The 19274-nt window shown below is 39.4% G+C and overlaps 1 protein-coding gene and 2 long non-coding RNA genes across 3 annotated transcripts in view; 1 reads left to right on the top strand and 2 right to left on the bottom strand.

Moving 5' to 3' along the window:
- Window positions 1–2054, bottom strand: part of ESR1 (estrogen receptor 1) — a 163702-nt gene extending 161648 nt beyond the window's left edge. Inside the window, 1 exon segment of the mRNA XM_064413347.1 lies at window positions 421–2054. The gene's annotated coding sequence lies outside the window, so the exon portion shown is untranslated.
- LOC135296688 (uncharacterized) lies at window positions 1238–19274 on the top strand. Its single transcript, XR_010358697.1, has 3 exons — window positions 1238–1322; window positions 5527–6824; window positions 16451–19274. It is a non-coding gene; the product is annotated as an uncharacterized LOC135296688 (long non-coding RNA).
- LOC135296690 (uncharacterized) lies at window positions 5723–9662 on the bottom strand. Its single transcript, XR_010358701.1, has 3 exons — window positions 9316–9662; window positions 6586–6807; window positions 5723–5856 (listed from the first exon to the last, which is right to left on the bottom strand). It is a non-coding gene; the product is annotated as an uncharacterized LOC135296690 (long non-coding RNA).

The following is a 19274-nucleotide window of genomic DNA, read 5'->3' as shown; positions in this document are numbered from 1 at the left end:
TAACCTGGAACAATGTGCAGCAAAATGATCCTTACAGAAGCTGCCAATGTTGCAGATTTAGAAAATAAATTCAAATTACTCCAGAAATGCAGCACCATATCAGTAGGAAAGCTCATTTGACTCACATTGTGTATGTAGGAAAAGGAAACTGTCACTAGTCATTAATGTCAACAGTTAGGTCAAAAAGAATTTTTAATACTGCTGTCATTATTTAACTTAGCCTTAACAGGATCAATATTTAGAGAGCAGAATCTGTTTAAAATGAATAGCTTGAGGTTCCAAAATAATATTATGAAGATAAATACAACAAATGGTATAACTTCAAGCACATAGCATAATCACCAGCACCTAGCAGAAGAAACCTTGGATCTAAATATTTGATTTTCATGGAACTATAAGCACTTTTAAGAATTGATTTACCTGCTTATGGGTTGTGCAGGAGCTCCCGAACTCTTACTTCTTTCCCAGCATTACTGGGAAAGTGCTGCCAGCTCTTCTGGCCTAAGACCCAGGGCAGGATGGGTGCAGCAGCCAGGAAAACCAGCAGGATGGATACCTCACCTGCCTGGGCACCTTCTCTCTTCCTGGGGAGACTGAGTTCCATAACAACCTGTACCTCCTTCCCTTGGCATGAGGCTTGTACTGCCTCTTCCACTTCAGATCCGCATCCTTTTCCAGACCTATTACTTTTATGTGACAGAAGTCAGGTGTTCAAGGAGAAGAGAGGGTCTGTAGACGGGGAACAGTAAGAGGATTCATGGAAAAAAAGATGTTGTTCCTGAGTTTTCATCAGAGGAACAGAGAAAATTCTGAAAAATGAAAGCTCACTGTTCCGCTTCCAAAACTTTGGTCATATTCACTGAATTGGAATTTTACCAGCTGACAAATTGCTGCCTCTCGCTGCTTGCTTCTGTCCTCTTCAGTGTGAGGGGATGAGCTGTGACACACACTTGCATCCATGTGTGCAGTACACAGGTTAATCTGTGACTTGCCAAGCAAAACAACCACCACCCTACCCCTGAACACAGAGACTCCTGTGACTTCTGTGAGGAAAAATACAAAATACATTCTATCACCCAGAAACACAGCTGAGGCCACTCCTGAATAAGATGAGGAAACAAAGTCATATAGATAGCCAGAAACCAGCAAACATTCACATTTGTGAATGTTCACACAGCACAGCACTGCTAGTTTAATCTGTACCACATCTGTTTCCCAGAGTAGGCAACCAAAAAGACCTCTCAGTCTCAGCCTGTATCCTCCACAGTCCCAGCACTCCATGCTTTAAGTATGAAACACTATCTGAAGCCTTCCGGACACAGGTGAGAAAAACTAAAAGCACAGGAGTTCAAGTTTCCCTGCTGACATTTCAAGGTTGCAGACCAAGCTCATAAAAGTATTCTCTTGGTGTTTGAGTCGACCCCTATGTGTAATGATTAGATTTGGGGAGTATATTGGCAGTGGAATGTGCCATGAGATGCTTCTGTCACATCTTTTCTCTTGACAGACAGAAGCTATCAAAGTAATTCTATTAATTTTCCCCTTTGAAGACTGGGCAAAATTAATTACCAACACCTGAGCCTTACACACCTATTGCAGTGGTTTCCAGCCGGGCTATGCCCGGTGGGCTGCCTTGGCCAGGGTGGCTTAGGGAGGCTCTCAGCACGGCGTCCGAATTCCCAAGCAGCTCCCAGCCGCAGAAAACCTAAGCAAGCTTAAGTGATTTCAGCTTTTAGTGATTATCAGCTCTTTAGCTTGCCGGTGCCGCAGCAGCAGACGCAGGGAGAGAGAGGAGGAGAAAGCTGTGTGAGGTTCCGAAGAATTGTGTATTGGTCCACGAAGATTCCCAGTGACAGCTGTTCTACCAAACCAGGAAGAAATAGGGGTTTATATACCCTGCAGGGGTTTTGGAAATTGTCCAATAGTAAGGCTCAGGGGAAAGTGACCTATGGGCTTACAGAGAGATAGGCAGGGTCCGAAAGGTGGAAGAGAGGGGCTGGTAAGGCCCAGCCATCATGACTTGGCATTTCCTAGCTCAGGCTTCTGACCGCCAAGGAGGCCTTGCAGCCCCTGGGCCTGCTACACACACCCACACCTTAGTGGATGGTTCTCAAGAAAGTGGCTTTCCAGCTGGACGCCAGGGACGTGCCATTGCAGCAACCCTCGCTCACGAGTCCCCTGTGGAAACAGTGCTGGAGAGCAATCCCTGTGCTCCATATTCAGGGCAATCCCGGCCATCAGGCAGGGCATAGGGCAGGCCATGCTGGGTCAGACAATAGCCCAGCAGCAAGTTTCCAACACCAGCTATAAGCAGGTGTCTTGGAGGAGCAGGTAGACATCCATAGCAATTCCTCCCACACTTAGCCATCTCCAGCTATTTCCATCTGTGGAGGTGGCTTCCCAAGCCAGATGCAGCTTCCAGAAACCAGAATACATGTATGTTTCTGGGAAAGGTTATTCAAGTCACAGGAACCCAAGTACTCCCCTCTTAGCTCTGGCTTAAGATGCTGTATTTTCAGTAAACACACTCTTGAGAAAAATCTACAAAAACCTAAACTGAACAGAAAAACCAGAAAGATTAATAAAACAAGGATCTTCTGTCCTGTTCTAAATCCTCCTTTGCAGAACACTTTGGCAGAAACTATCAGTAAATTCATCCTTAAAAGCACTCTATATTTAAATACATAGTCAAAACTTTTTTTCAATTAAAAATGAAAGAAAAAATCTGGCACACCTCTGTTTATAAAACAGGATATTTAAAAAAATTACTGCTTTTAGTTTTTAACATAACTTTTTTTAAAAATAAAAAGGACAAAAAATATTACCACCTTCTTGTTTTCAGATTCCCTAAAAATATCAAAGAACAATTATTTTGAGACTTCAAACAAATAAAAAGGAACATACTGACAAATTTACAATTTACTGATTTCTAAATATGTGGGACTGGCATTCTTTAACTGGCATGAAGAAATAAATGCTTCTTTAACACACAAGCCAAGAACATTCCTTGAATCTTGTACCCTAAGAGGTCACTGCTGATGGAAAATGAAAAAATCCTTGTTCTTTATTTGGAGTTCTCTGAAATAAACGTGAATTGAAGGGGGAAAAACAATGTATTAAGCTTATTAAATACTAGTAAGTTAATTCACACTGTATGAACATAATAGCCACCTTGATCAGAGTTTATGCATTTTTATCCATGCAGTCATCCCACCAGGCTGCTGAGGGATAAACTGATCCAAGGAAGTCCAACTCAGGCAAACTTACTCAATCAACAGCACCATTGGCAAACTTACTTTTACAGGACTCTGTCAGAGAGAGTGAATCCTCTAGTGGCACTTCACCTAAACCATAAAGCTGCCCTTCCACATAAATCTTCCTGAGATTCAGTTACCTGTTTTTCACCACTAACCCTGTACAAAATTGCCTGAAGGCTTCTCAGAAACACGAGCAAGTGAGCTCTTCAAGATGGTTAACAGTGCAGCCAGAAGTTCAGCAAGAGAAAGAGGAAAAGAAAGGCTAAAGCAGAAAGATGGGCTGATGTAGAGCCCTAACCAGCCAGCCTTGCTGCTCCTTGGCTGCCAAAAGAACTGGGTGATCCTGATCAGCACCAGCTGATAGATCTTCCTCCAGCAATAGCCTTGGCCCAGTCAGGTGTTCCTTCCCCTGTCGGAGGCTGTGGCAGCTGTAGCAGCTACTCTGCCTTTGAAGGGCTCTGGTACTGGCAAAACAAGTGGTAGGATTCACTTGCAGGTCTGCACTGAAATCTGTGGCTAAATTCTAACTCAAAGGTAGGATGGTCTAAAACTCAAGCTTACAGGAAATATCAGAAAATAAAAAATTATAAAATTGAACTGTTAAATGAACCCTTGTGTGACCTTACCTGTTGGAGTTCAGCAGGCTGCAGTTATTGGGATATAATTTCAGAGGTTCTGACTTATTTATCTAGACAATCTGTTACTTCACATAGCAGTAAGCTTCCTAGTCTTATGATCTAACTCACACAGAATTCAGAAATTCAGTCTTTGCAATCTTAATTAGTATAGTAGTAATGGGCTCTTTCTCCAATATTACCATATTTCTATGTCAGAGGGGCCAAAGGGCTAAATAAAGACCAAGATGTCAAACCTTAGCAAGCACTGTTAGATGATGTAATTCTGTCCTTATGCTCTGTTTTCATTTCCTTAAAGCATATTTCTTACCTTAAAACAAAATCCTCAGTCTTCCATGTTTCCAATCTTTGGATGTTTGTCCCCCAGAATTGTCATGCCACATGACTGCCAATCCTATATATCCAAAATTTCTCTCTTGTTTCAGAAAAGTTATGGCCTAGGGTTTCCAATGGGTTTGGATTGGGTTTTTTTTTTTGTTTGTTTGTTTTTGGTTTTTGTTTTCTTTTTTTTTGAAAGGGAGGGCATATCTTCTTTTTTTTACTTTTTGGGCAAAATTTTATAACTGATCAGTGCATTTGTGAAGAATAGACACTCATCTTTAAGAGAAGAGGAACATAATGTAGTCATATGACTTTGCCCTTTTTGTAATCAACAAAGTTCCCATATTGTGTAAATCACAATAAAAGCCTGAGGTAGCTGGCTACAAGGCACACTCTCCAAGTCTGACACTTGCCAGAAGTCCTATCTACCTTCCAGTTCCTCCACATCTGTTCTCCACATCCACACCTCAAGTTCATGTCCAGTTCTGAGCCCTTCACTTCCAGAAAGATGTTGAGGTGCTGGAGCAAGTGCTGAGAAGGGCATTGGAGCTGGTGAGAGGCGTGGGACACATTTCTCATGACAAGCAGCTGTGAGAACTGGGGTTGTTTAACCTGGAGAAAAGGAGCCTCTACAACTACCTGAAAAGAGATTGTAGCCAGGTACATGATCAGTCTGTTCTCCCAACGAGTGACAGGACAAGAGGAAATGGCCTCAAGTTGCATCAGGGTAGGTTTAAATTGGATAATTGGAAAAATTTCTTCACTAAAGAAGCACTGGAACAGGCTGCCCAGGGAAGTGGTAGTCACTACCCCTGGAGGTATTTTAAGAATACATGGATCTGGCCTTTAGGGACAAGGCTTAGTGGTGGACTGGAGAGTGCTGGGTTAATGACTGGACTCAAAGGTCTTTTCCAACTTAAAGTATTTTATGATCCTACCCTCATGGCAAGGAAGGTAGTCCAGACCTTTTGAACCTCTGATGTCTAAACCCAGAAGTTTTGTCTTCTAATTCCTGGACTGTGCAGGCGGTGATTCTGCACTTGCTTGCTGTTGCATTTGGGCTAACATCCCAGAGGCTGGACATTTCAAGGCAGATTGCAAAGCACAGTATTAGAGAGCTTTTCTGGATTTCACTGGGAGCAAGGACTTACTCCTGTACGCGTGTGAAGCCCTCAGTGGGGAGAAAACACAAAATATGAGCTGCTTGAAAATTTACTGTGTGTGCAGTGCCATATAATAAAAGAGTCTGAATAAACTTGGAGATTAATTTAAATTTGCCTAATTATTTTTATTAATTTCAATTTTACTTAAAGGGCTTAATTAGTGATTCAGCATTAAACTTCATACAGCGAACATGTCCCAAGCAAAGCTGAAAACCAGGCCCAAGCAATAGGAAGGATTAGAGTTTTCTGCCCTGTGCCAAAAAAAATAGTAAGGGTGACACAGGAACAAGGAAGAGGAAAAGGAAGAGGAATGAAAGCGATGAAAAGAATTCTGTTTACTTTAAGCTAATGGCCAAACATCTGTGAGAAATGCAACAGGATTTTAGACTAAGCGGAAAGGAGAATGATTTAAAATAGAAAAAAAATGGTGATGGTTCTTGTTCTGCACTCCTCCCTTTCCTTCCACTCTTCCCAGGAGCACTAGAAAATAGTAACAAAGAGGAAAGAATTAGTTGCATGAAGAGGGAAGTGCAGAGAAGTGCAAAAAAAGTTAAGATCTCGGGGGAAAGCTTATGGATTATTGCCAGATTTAAGAACATTTACTTTGCTTGCTTTCCAAATGTAATCGCAGATTATAAAATTGATAATTACGAAGAAAAGAGCAACCTAGAGAAAAAGCAGAGTGCAATGCTTGCATAACTGATAATGACAAAGAATTTCCAAATCCATTATTCATTGACGATAACATGAAACAATACCTCTTAGAGATAAAGACTTGATAGATTATACCCTCGGGCACTATTTGAGGCAGCCAAAGCAATCTTTGGCTTGCTAATCTAGCAGCAGAGCAGTTGCAAAAGACACTTGGCACTTCTAATAAAATTTCCACAGTGATCCAGGCACTTTGCAATGATCTGATCACACCTATTAATCAGAGGTGGGGAAGTAAAAATCTCAGAGGACAACGTTTGCAGAGGATTTAAAGGTTGGTCATCAAACATATTTGGATCACTTTTCAGATGTTATTACTGAAGGCCAGTGCAAAGTATCTAGGAATGTAGGTCAACTGTGATTGAAGACAGGGCTTTATCCCATCAAATTGTGACAGAAAGTGTTTGAGCCACCCTGCATGATTTCTGTCACCATCCATACTTGGGCACTTGGTTTTAAAGAGTCCACTTTCCTGGACAAGCTTGGTCTTCAACTCACCCATCTGAACAGCATGGATTTCCTACGTGTGCTTCTGGCCTTTTAGCTACAGCCCCTGGGATAATGACCCTACCAGCAAGGCAGCTAAAACTGCAGGAACTGGGCACATCGATCCGTCCTAAGGCTCGCACTGGATTGCAGCTTCCCCAAGAGCACACGACCACTTTTTCCACAGCACTACAGATGCTTTCGTTCTCTGGCTCTGCAATTAGACAGAAAAGCCTGCAGGAGAGCAGGAGGTAAGTGGAATTGTGCATCTGTACATAAGTGCAGACAATGAATCCCATAGCAAATTCTGAGCATTATCTTGTAGAGGAGAGCTGCCAATCTTTTAAAAAATTTATTAGTATTTAGGGAGATACTGGAAGGAGAAAAAAAAAGTAAATGGCATTTTTTCAAAAAAAAAAAAGAAAAGAAAAAAAAAGAAAAAATGCAAGAGGGTATTTCTGATAATCTTCCTGTAAATTTATCTTCATTGTTAAACAACAAATGGAACAAATGCTAAAAAATTATTTACTGGCTAGCAATAGGTTTATGTGAATCAAAGAGTATTAGATTATAGAAGAAAAACTTGCCAGAAATCCATGGCCCTCTCCAAAAAAACAATTATCAAATTAGTGAAAGAAGTGAATTACCATGTGACAGTAAGAAAAGCACTGGATTTCTTATAAAATCATATCTTAAAAATTAATTCCAGCTGGCCTGGATAGCAACATTGCCAAATTCAGTGAAGTTATCTATAGTTACATTGCTATGACCATTTAACATTTGCAAGGAACAGAGAATTCAATAATAATATAATAAGGGAAGTTTTAGGACATGTCTTCTTTAATATCCAGAAGACAGAAGAGACAGCATGCTTGTTTAGTTATTGCATTAATGCCCTCCAACCCTATTAAAAAAAATCTTTAAGCCCTCTGTCAATGGACATAAGTAAATTGAACACTGCATGAGGATGTTCCTCCTTGGACCCCATGAGCAGTGCACTAACCTCTTGACATACTAACCTCTTGCTGGAAAAAGTCTGTTTAATTCTCCAGTCACCTTCCATTCCTCTTTAGTTTATAGATAATTCAGGCCAGCTTGTCCATGGTTACCACTGACTCACCATGAACTCTGTCAATGTTCCCAGTAGTAAACAATAGGGGAGGAAAATAAAAAAGGGGAAAAAAGCAAAACCAGGACAGGATCCCATACCACATCTAGAGGGGACAGTGTGTCCCTGACAGCACGGGGTGCACCCTGCATAGGGTGCCCTGGCACATGGAGGGATGGGAGGAGGGAGGGGCCAGCCACTGAGATATAAAGGGAATACCTTGTCGATAGTATATCTTTTGGACCAGCTGAAAATCCATGCTATTGTGACTCCTTTCAGAAATTAACGAGCCCAAGGATTGGTAAATCAAGAGGCAGACAGTAAAGAGATGCTTTCACTGCATGGTCTGAGCTGCCTTCTCTACAGCTCCAGCATTGTCTTCTCTACAGCTCCAGCACTGCTCTGCTGATGAGCTGTGAGCTTTCAAGGGGAATGATTTGATTTTTGAAGGGAATGTGTAGCAATAAACTGCAAAAAATGCTACGTGGACTTCTACAATGGGGCAATATTCTCTTAAAGGCTTTGGGACATGGAGGCATTATATGAATTTGGGGGAATCATTTTTGTCATAAAGATATTGACAAGAGAAATTCTCCATTGGAACACACACAAAAAAAAAAAAAAAAGAAGACAAAAAAACTTTTAAGCAATCTTAAACAATCAAACTTACGGAAAATATGCCACCTGAAGTAGCATTTCATTTGTTTACTTTTTGTTTTCTTCACAAAAATACTATATTACTCCTTAACCAATAAATTCTGGGTGGATTAAAAAACAAGGAGGATTAAAACACAACCTGCACTGAAGTCTGAAGAGCAACTTTGCTATTTCTAGTATCTTGAGTTCTAAATTAGAAAGCTTCCACAACCTCCATATAATGATGATCAATCTTCCTCTTATCTGATCGCCAAAGAATAGCCATCCTGAGCTCTGCCTTTTGTCCTGAATTTAAAAATAAACTCTTTTCCACAAATTCTGTCCAAACATTCTACCTTGTGCTGTACGGCAAGCCCAGTCTCTAAGTCCTTTATGCTAGACAGAAAAGAAGGCTGCTCCTCTCAATGATTTACTGCCCTCTCTGAGTTTCCACTGATACAAAAATTACTTTGTCTGTATTTTTTCAAAGAATGTTTGTGTGCAACTCCTCCATGCCCATGAACGAGCTTAAGGAGTGCAGACAAATGCTTTACAGTGCTATCTGTTTTCCAAGGTCTGAAACACAGATGTCTCTTTTTGGTAATGCTGCGTGCCATTGACCTTACTGCAGATTTGATGTCTTCCATTGGCGCACCAGCCAGACATGATTTGTTAGGTAAAGGGGTTGGATTTTGTGAGGGGTTTTTTTAGAAGCTTATTTCAACTTCCAGCCTTCATTTAGAGTTTATCTAAATGTTGTTTTACTTTTCAACAAGTAATTTATACACAAAGGTATAGCCACTTGTCAGATTATAAAGGATCTCAACTAGCAAAGAAGGAAATATTAAATTAATATTTCTTTTCAGTTTCAGTCTTTCAGATTTTTTTACTTAATTAGCAACTTCTTTCATTTTTCTGCCCTTCTTCCCCCCTTCACTTCCTTTGTCATTGTATCCATACTTTGCAAAGAAAGTTTGGAAGAACAGATTAGAACTTACCTGTACGATGTACATATCACAGCTAGACTAATTATGAAATGCTGTCCTTTGTTTAAATGAAGCTTGCGCAGAATAGAATGGTTAGGTTTTCTCGTCTTCAGTTTCTCCTGATTTTTAGTGTATTCTTTCTGTAACTTTTAAATCGCAATTAATGAAGGAGAGTCCATTTTCTTTCCTGTTCTGCTAAATCATAATGGTAATTTATATATTTGATTTCATTCTATGCTGCTCATAAATTGCTCAAACACATTCCCCCATGAATACCTCCTTAAAGAAATAATGTTCAGAGGTAGGGAGATAGTATTTCTCCTCTCAGGGGAAAAAAAGTAACTTTCAAACTCTGGTGAAAAGGCAACACTCAGGAAACTGCCTTGGTTTCTGGTAGCATGACAGCATTGGAACTGGTCCATTGGTGCAGACAGGTACACAGACTAGGCAATTCTTCTAGTGTCACCTCTTCAGAGCTGAACAGAAGCAGATGCTCAGGCAACAAGTACCTATGATATTTCTGAGTACTTTATTGTGCTCCAGCTCTTTGCCCTCAGAGTATTTTGCGGAATGGATCTGGTTTGTCAATTTACTGACCCTGATTTATCCATTTACTAACCATGTACATAATATTTTTGGCAAACTTATTTCCATGTCCTTGAACATATGTAAACTACCACACATATAAGTTAACCCTAACACACTTTAACATTTACTTGTTGTATGACTGTTGCATTAAAAACAAACCCATCTTCTTCTTGTTTTGGACCTGGCTTCTGTTATCTTTCATGTACTGAAAGAAATTATAAACTGTTAACATCATGCATAACTTTGAAGATTTCTATCAAACACCCCCTAATTCATCTCTTTTTAGTGTGATGAGAATCTTTCAAACTGTTCCCCATTTAACCTCAGTATAAGAACAAAATTCAGAAGGCTGTGACTTAAGAGACACTGCTAAAAAAGTCCTCCTTGCAGTTGCATCATTTGTTTTTAACAAAAATACTGTTTAAAAAATTATTCTTTTAATACTCAGATCCATGTGCTTTTCTGTTTGGGGAAGACATTAATTTCTATTTTTTTATTAATTTCACATTACAGAAAGATTATAGAATATAATCAAATGCACAAACACCAGAGAAGGAATTTTTGACTGAGCGGCAAATGCATCACATGTATCCACAGAAGCTATTGATTGCTATATTGGTCACTGATGGCTCCTCAGATGAAAAATTAATTTTATCCATTCCCAAGAAAAAAATTAAACAAATCAGAATCCAGAGAACTGTAACAGTATTAGAGGCTTTAAACAGAAAAGGTGATGAAAAGATAAAAATAAAAAGACTGTGCTAATTGGATTTCTTTTCTCTGAAGTGAAGGCTGGGAGCAGATATGACAGTGATCTTACAACAAGTAATAGAGCTCTATAAAAGGATACTGATCAACAGCTTACAGTGTCCACCATGAGAAAAAAAATGCAAAATACTAAGGCTGGATATTACAAAGAGTTATCTAACAGAGAAAAGAAATACCAAAATAGTCTAAAGAGCTCTGGAATCTGCTCCTCTGAGGGCTTTTAATATCTTCTAGGGTGGCATGCTTGATCCTTTCCCAGTCTATGAAGATAAAAAAGTGGTCTTCTAAAATCCCTGTCAGCTCTGCACTTCCATGGTTCCTTATTGATGTAATGTAACATGTGGCTTTAATGGGACACAGCTGCCTAAAAGCATTTTATGAGTTCTGGTAACTAGCCAAAGGAACAATATATGGACCTACAAATAGCAGGAATAGGACACAAGAGCTATTGTTTGTAGTCATATGGTTTCATTTGTATGTTACTTGGTTGGAAAAAGTTAAATCTTGCTTATTCATTTCTTGCTGATTCTGTCAATGTTTAAGGCATGCAAAGTGGGGAAATAACAGAATCAAAGCTCTTATTCAGAATTCAAAATTTCCAAATTGCTAAGTGCAGCTAGGGGCTATCAGCACAGAGCAAACAGAATTTGTTCTTGGGAACAGGCATAGTCACAACTTTGTTCCAATTAAAAGATATTTTTCCATTGTTGTCTCTCCCTTCTTACCATTACAATCACCATGACCTAATGGGAATTCAGACTTGAGCTTATTCTCCAAAAGTACAACCATCCAGTTTGTAAATTATAAAATCACACACCTTCCCCCTGCTTGTGGCAGAATTTGCTCTGATTTTGGGAGGTGAAGCATGTGAGCCCTCGGCTGCATCTGATGAAAGGAAGGCTCATCATTAAAGGCTTCTCATGGCTCTGCCCTGGTGAGCATGAACAAGACTGTCTCTAGGCAGTAACAGGTGACAACCAAAAGACATCACACTGTTGAGCTTTATTTTGACAATGTAACTTTATTCCTGATATGCACATCTCATTATAGCACCACAAATAACTAGGGAAAAGGGGTGGGTCCTAAACAGCAAATTAAACCCTTTCCATTGAGCAGACAACCAGAGACCATTCCTAGCAGGCACCTATTTTAGGTGCTCATCTTCTCTGGGCACAAGTTGGCAGCATCTGGTAAAGAATATTGGAATACATGAGAGGTTTGTTCCGTGAGGGAGCTCATTTACTGCTTATTAAGCAGGCAAAATCTTCAAAAAGAAACAAACTTGCAAAAGGTTAGATACACTAAACACTTAGTTCTTCCAAGCAGATTCAAAAGTAAAATAAAGCTATATGCACACCAGCCAATATTGTGAGAAAAAGCACCATATTTTAATGCACATAATTTTAATTAAATACTGATCTTTTGGTGGGAAAATACCTATCAGTGTTCATGGCAGTAATTCAAATTTATGTGGAAACTATACACAGCCTTTACACACCGTCAGGTGGTGCCTAGAGGCGCAGTTTAGTGCCCTCTGTATTCATTCTTGGGTCCTGATCCAGTATCATCCGCTCTGCAGAAATATTCTAATATTTTTGGACTGTCTTATGGAGAAAACCATATAATTTCCTCCAAGAATTAGAAGAACTTGGGCATTCAAAGTAAAGGAACATCAAATCTTAGCCTAATTATCATTATTGCTTCTATTTGTAGATTTCTATTGCTGCTTTGCTGTATACACTTCAATATAGGTTTCATTCTCCTCTTGATTCCAACCAAATAGCTCAGGTTTAAAAATGAATTCTTTCATAATTCATAAAATATTGCATACTGTTTAGTTCAGGGGGACCTTGTGCCAGCTAGTAATCTATTTATTAAAATCCTTTGCTATTGAAATAAGTGTGACATGAACTTTCACAGACTGTTCAATCCCCCTATTTTGTGCATGTGTTAGGCAAAGGAAAACATTTTCCTGATATAAATAAGCAAGGACAAAATTAAGGTTACATAGGATGGGATGTTTTATCTCTGGAATCCACTCAGAGTTTCTGGCACTGCGGAATTGCAAAAGCACTTAGAATAGGTGTTGTGTTGGTCTGAAAAACAAAGTAACATTCTTTCAGTTATGTACATTGTTCTGATCCCTCGATTCATGTGAATGACTAGAACCACAAAACCCACAAAACCATCTTCTGTCTCTCCTCTTATTTTTTCCTTTCTTATACTGGACCCTTCTCACACATAAGTCTTTCCATTTTGCCTTTTGGAGCTGATTTTAGTGTTTACTGCTTAGCCTTCTGATTGAAGTTCATCTTCTCATAGACACTACAGTGGAACTTTTTTTTTCCCACTATTCCAGTCCCTCCTGCAGGAAACCCCTGCTTTGGCTATATGGCCCACCAGCCCCATTTCTTCTGTTCAAGGCTGGTAAAAGTCTGGCTATGCCTCGACTCCCTTCCTCATTTGTTGCCCTAATCTCTTTGTCCAGCTTATCCAAACCACTAAATCCAGCAGAGTAATGTAATCCAAAAACTGTTTTCACTGCCCCATAGGCCCCCCGTCCCTGTATTCTGTGGTCTCCTACAGCCAAATCCCTTGTCCTAGTCTCTTGCTTGGTCCCTGGACCAAGGTCCCCTTTGTTATTCTTTTAAATTTTATAATTTTATAAAGCATTGGCAATGAAGAGAAAGAGCCCCTGATCTTTGTAATGATGTCCAGGGCCAGCGTAGCCAGCAACAGTTTGAGTTACAAACTTCGGTTACAGGAGACATCTGCTCAGCCTGAACTGTCCCAGCCTGGGCACACAGAGATAAACTATAGGGAATAAGGCTGAAAACATCCAGCAAGCATGAGCATATTGGAATTACGTGTTCTTCAAGCAGCTTACAGCTTTGCCAGATTTGGTCTGATTTCACAGAGATAAAAGCTGTCCTTTAGCCAATAGGCACTTCTCTTCCAAGTGTCAAGTCTCCACTCAGAAAACACAGATGCACTCAGGCAAGAAAGGAGAGCCAAATAGTCTCAAACATTGAAAATACCTTTGACAGCCCACACAGTATACATGAAAACATCCATTAGGATCCACATTTTCTATATTAATACAAAGTCTACACTGACTCTCCTCACACTAATGAGATCATGAAATCATGACCTGCAGATCGAAGATCACACAACTACATTCAGAGTTCCACAAAGAGGAGATTATCTTCACTGTGCAAAACAATTTTTCTAGCCTTATTAAAAGAAACCCCAGACCTGGAGAACTTTTTTTGGTCAATTTTCACGTGAAGCACTTCAGCACACCAGCACAAGAAGTCAGATTTCAACTCAGACAGTTATAGTTTGGCTACATTACAATCATCTGAAAACAAAGCCTGTAATGGGAAGTGTCAGACAACTTTAATAGGTGGGGCTGATACAGCCACCTTATCAGAGGGAAGCACACAACACATGCAGGGAGACCAGCCATAAAATAACCTCCTTCCCGTTATTGCCCTGCAGGTCCAGTAGCTCTCACACTTCAAGCCACTTGAATTTTGGCAGCCTGGTGACTAACAGCCAGAAGCACAATTTCAAGCTGATGATAAAACACGGACCTCTCAAAACAACTCATAACGGCTTTTCCAGCTTGTCATTTCCAATGGGTGAAATGAACAGGAGTTGTACACTTGCTGCTACACTATATGTTCCAAGTTGTCAGTACTTTCTGGAAATTTCTCCAAATGTACACCTGTAGCTGATAGTTTCCGATACAGTCAATAACCCCACTGAATACAGACAAGAGTTATTATGTATTACCAGGGGTAAGATTATCTCACAGGTACCTCCCCAGCCTGGTGCACAATGTAAAACACTGCTGTGGTGCCAATGAGTATTTCTGCATTTCTGCAACGTGGAACTTCACAGGGAGCTGTATACTATGTATTTTACTTGGAGTACAGTAGATAAGCTGTCATTTCTGTTTTGGGAAAGGGCATCCCACATCTTACTGATTATTGCTCAAAAAGCCAATTCCCCCAAAAGCAGGCTGAGACAGAGTCCTGCTTTGATAGTCTAGAACACAAAAATGCACAACAGGTATAACACAGAAAAACCCACATTGACTTACTGTACATGTAAATAGAGACATGCAATTAAGTCACAACAGATATAAATCAAAACAGAAATAAACAAAAAAAAAATTTAATTACCTACTTTGACAGATTCATACCTGCAGTCTTCTCATTCTAAAGGAAAAAGCCAGGAGAGAGAATATTCAAATTTCTTGTCCATTTGGGTGGCTTCTTTGCACATGTTCCTGAATTTTCAGCTATGATGAGATCCGCTCATTGGCAGTCACCAAGAGGCTGATATGACCATGAAATGAGGAAACAGAGGGAATGAAAAATAAGGTACTAGCACCACCGTTTGCTGAGGGCTGGGAAAACTAGCAAAAACTTTCAGAGCCCAAGTAGACCTATTTCTATAATGCTAGCTGCTTTTAACTCACTTACTATTGCTGCTATTGGAGATGCTTGATCAAAACATGCTTTCAGCATTAATTACTTGCCAGGAAAATCTTAATGAAATCCAGATGATGATTTTTATTCCGAGCACTATAAATCTTTATATGTAGAAACAGTTTAAATAAAAGGGGTTATTTTAGCAATTTGAGTTAAACAAAGATGTAATTGAGAGCTAACCATACATTGAAAGGGAACATAAAGTGGCTGGCAGAGGTGGACTGAGACAGTTTAGCACAATTTCTTTCCCCCTGGAAAATACATATTTTATCGCTGCTCCTTTTCATCCCAACACTAAGAAATATGGGGTTTATACAGAATATCACTGCAAAGTGACCCTGGAAAGGATGAACTCTCCTTGGCCAGCATGGCCCTTCCCCACTGTCACATGGTGTTTCCATTTCTGAAGCCTCCTGTTTCCTGAAGGAATTTAAGTTTGTTTCAAAGCAAGAGGAGGTCTGTAAAGCAGAAAGGAGCACAAATCTTATTTAAGCAATTTAAAGGAGCACTGTTTGATTTTAAAATATACTGGTTAAGAAACAGATTTCAACACCTGCATTGCAAAGTGTAAATGAGATTCAGATAGACCTTTAAAATTTCATTTTCTTCTGGCTCTTCTGCTGTCTGCTTGCTTAATTTTGCTTTTCTTGATGTAGATGATACAAATGGCAACAACCAAATCAATTCATAAAAATTGATGTATTACACTTTCCATAGTTTCAAGGAAAAACTGCTGTGGAGGATAAATCCTTTAATGTGCAACAAAAATAGCTCTACAATTACTATTTTTTATAGATTTAATAGAAACATTTCTATTGCACTTATATGTTGATAAACTTTTGCGTGATCAAGACATTACTGTTGGGCCAAGTGACCTAATATGTGTCCCTTTTACAAGGTTCTTAGAGTGATATGTTTAATTCCTTACTGTGGTTTGTTCCTCCTTTTTCAAAAATAAAAAGAAATTAGATTTAGTTCTGTGAAAAAGAAAGCACAAGAAACAGCTATTCTATCTCATCAGGATGGTGTCTGATATCTGCTCAATGCAAGGTAAGTTCAGAAGGGGGTGAGGAAGAAAAGCTTAAGTGTATCTTCCTCTTTCTTTAACTCTTTCTTGAAAACTATTTAGGCTAGGCTCACCACTCCAAGCTTATGATTGAAAATCTATAGTTTAGTGCAATAACCATCACTCTTAAGCATACTTGCTCAGAAGGAAATCAGAAATCAGGCATGAAAATTGCATCATTAGGAGCTTCTGTGCTGTTGCCGGTTTTCCTTTCTCCCTTCAGGATTTTTTGAAGAGGCTGTGTGTTCCTGAACCTCTGGGATTGGTGAGAGAGATACACTTGCAATTGGAAAGATATAATAGTCAGAGGGAGCAACTACTAGAGGGATCATGGTGAACAAGCCCTTCCTTCACAGCCACTTGGGGTGAATCCTCATGGGACAGGAATCAGGGTGCCAGCATTCAACTTCTCTACCCACATCCTTCTGGTGACACTAAGGAGAAAGATGGGAAAGAAAGAATGATGGCACAAGCCCCCAGAGGTCTGTCAGACAGTGGAAAGCTGGGGGAGAGCAAGCTGCCAGCAAAACATCCTCCAGGCACATTCGAAGAAAGAGGTGAATGTGATAGCTAAAATTCTAGGCATCAGGCTCCCAAATACTGCCACCTTGATTCATTTCAAACCACTTTAGAGAAGGCAGCATCTCCTTAGATAAGCCTGTTGCTTCACACACACATCTCAGTGCTACACAAATGTCCACAACTACTGCTAATATGTGTTTACATATTCCTTTATGCATTCACAGCACAGAATGTATAAACTGGGGGGGGAAATGCCCTCTTGCTTGTATGGCAGCCTACAGGCATCAATTTCTTCTCTACGGTAATGCTGACACTAGTGATGATTCTGCTCAAACAAGCACATAAACCAGAAATAGTTCTGCTTGTCTCCAGCTTCATAAGGGAACAGAAGTACACAATAACACAGGGACTGAACAAACAATAATAAATTTGTATTTTCTACCTTCTGAAACTGGCACCATCTGAGCAACAGAAGAATTAGCAGCCATTTTCAGTAATCATTTATTTACTGGAATCATGCAAGCAGATATATTCAGCTATATGATTGAGGATTTCTGTGCAGTGCTTTCACACAGCATTTATGTAATTTATTCTGTAACAAGCTATTCCCAGCTCTATAAGGAAATTACTATATCCTACATTCAAGTCAGAGTAAATCTTAATTTCTTTAAGCTTCCTTTTTTTTGAAAGGTAAAACACGGATGTAGAAAACAATCACCCTTATTAAAGAAGTGACTGCAGACAACAGACACCAAAACTGAGGCAAGTGAGAGGACAAAAGAGATAAGTGTCTAAGACACTTGCAGCTTAGCAGGGGGAGTAGCTTCCCTCTTTCAAATAAAAAATGTACGTGTGGTACCTTTGAAAAGAAAAAGGGATGTTAAAAGACTAAGTACATAATTTACCTATTAAGACAGAACATCTAACTTGCATGATAGTTTTACTGGCAGATCTGAGTTCCTGAAATTTATACAAAACCAAAAGGTACCTACACTTGAAATGCTAATTGTTCCCTGGCATGAGGAATGCTGCAACATTGAAAATGATCCCTCTGGTCAGACATGGCAGGGAGAGATTTAGATCAGTGTGGTGATGCAACTATTCAGGCTGACTCCAAAATTAAACATGTGTCCACCCAATGGTCAGCCAGGCAACCACATTTAGAGGATGACATATTTTTTAATTCTTTTCTTAGGAGGGATATAAACAAGACTGCAAGGAATAAATCAACTCCTAATCAAGAACATAAGGGAATTTCTTTGGAGTAACTGATAAACATTTCCTGTGCAAACTTCTTTGCTTAGGAAAGTTACTCTACAGGTTTCTGGGGTGCCCAGTCCTGGCCCTTTCCTTTGGTGAGCATCAGCCATGTGAGAGCATCAGTCGGCTCCACTGCCAGGTGCCACAGCCAGGTTTGCTAGGCCAGCATTCTACAGAGAGTAAAACCTGCTTAAAATATTTTCATAGTTAAGTAATTTGAAAATAGGTAAACAACAGTTAAAGTTTTATTCTACAATCTAAAATGTGAATGTCTACACTAAATAAGTGTCTTAGGAATAGTGGCTGTATTCCTCTTTTCCACGCCTGTCCGTTTATTTCAACCAGTTTCACTCTTGGGAAGAATTGTTTGACTAAAATAAAAATAAACAACATTTTGAAGGACTTAAAATATATAATTTTATTTAAACTAAGTTTGTGTTGTTAAGATACCCAAAGAAGCCCCAATGAGCAAGGAGTATAATGAAGAAAGTTGATAGTATTATTTCCACCATAAAATTTCATTTAAGGTTTTGTAGTTGATGCAGAACAGATGCATCTCTGAAAATAGTGTACTTTTCTTTCAAAACAACAAATGAACTTCTGACTGCCCAGGTCACTTAGTTTGTGTACTGACAGACTGGGTTTTCGGTAGTTGACCTTTATCAGATTGGCTGACTGACAGCAATTTGGTCGGTCATTCTGTTAAAGGCAAATGTGTATTTCTTTGCCCCAGAATAAAAACTTTAATTGGTTAATAGAATATCAAGCCCCATTTCAGTTCTGTACTCTTCTGTTGTTTTGTTGTTGTTTGGCTCAAGTACCTTTATCTTGCTATTTAGCTAAATCACTAGCAATAATATGAAATAAAATTTGAATCAATAACTGTGTTCAGAAAATTTGTACTAAAGCTATAAATAGAATGAGTTGCTTCCAGCAGGGACTAAAGCTTGCAGGGTACTCAAAGAAAATTTCTACTCCATTAATAACTCAGCTGTTCTTATAAAAGACCACATTTTCTTAGCATAAGGAAGATTTGCCAACAGGACTCTTTTTGATGCCTACATTGATACCTAACATACTATAATGTTCTTAATATGTCAAACTCACCTAGCCTTAACAGGGCAAATTCTGATCCTCTTGGGATTGGATGTGTTCAGCTCTTCAGGATGTTGCTTTCCAGTGGCTTTTGCACTAAGCAGGCAGCAGCAGCTGGGTAATGATGCTGGACTTGCTTCTTTGTATCTGACAGCTGACCTAAACCAAAT

The sequence above is a fragment of the Passer domesticus genome, chromosome 3, assembly GCF_036417665.1.
Source record: "Passer domesticus isolate bPasDom1 chromosome 3, bPasDom1.hap1, whole genome shotgun sequence".
Taxonomy (NCBI): domain Eukaryota; kingdom Metazoa; phylum Chordata; class Aves; order Passeriformes; family Passeridae; genus Passer; species Passer domesticus.
Note: the sequence above shows the minus strand (reverse complement) of the source record. Positions and strands in the feature narration are given on the sequence as shown.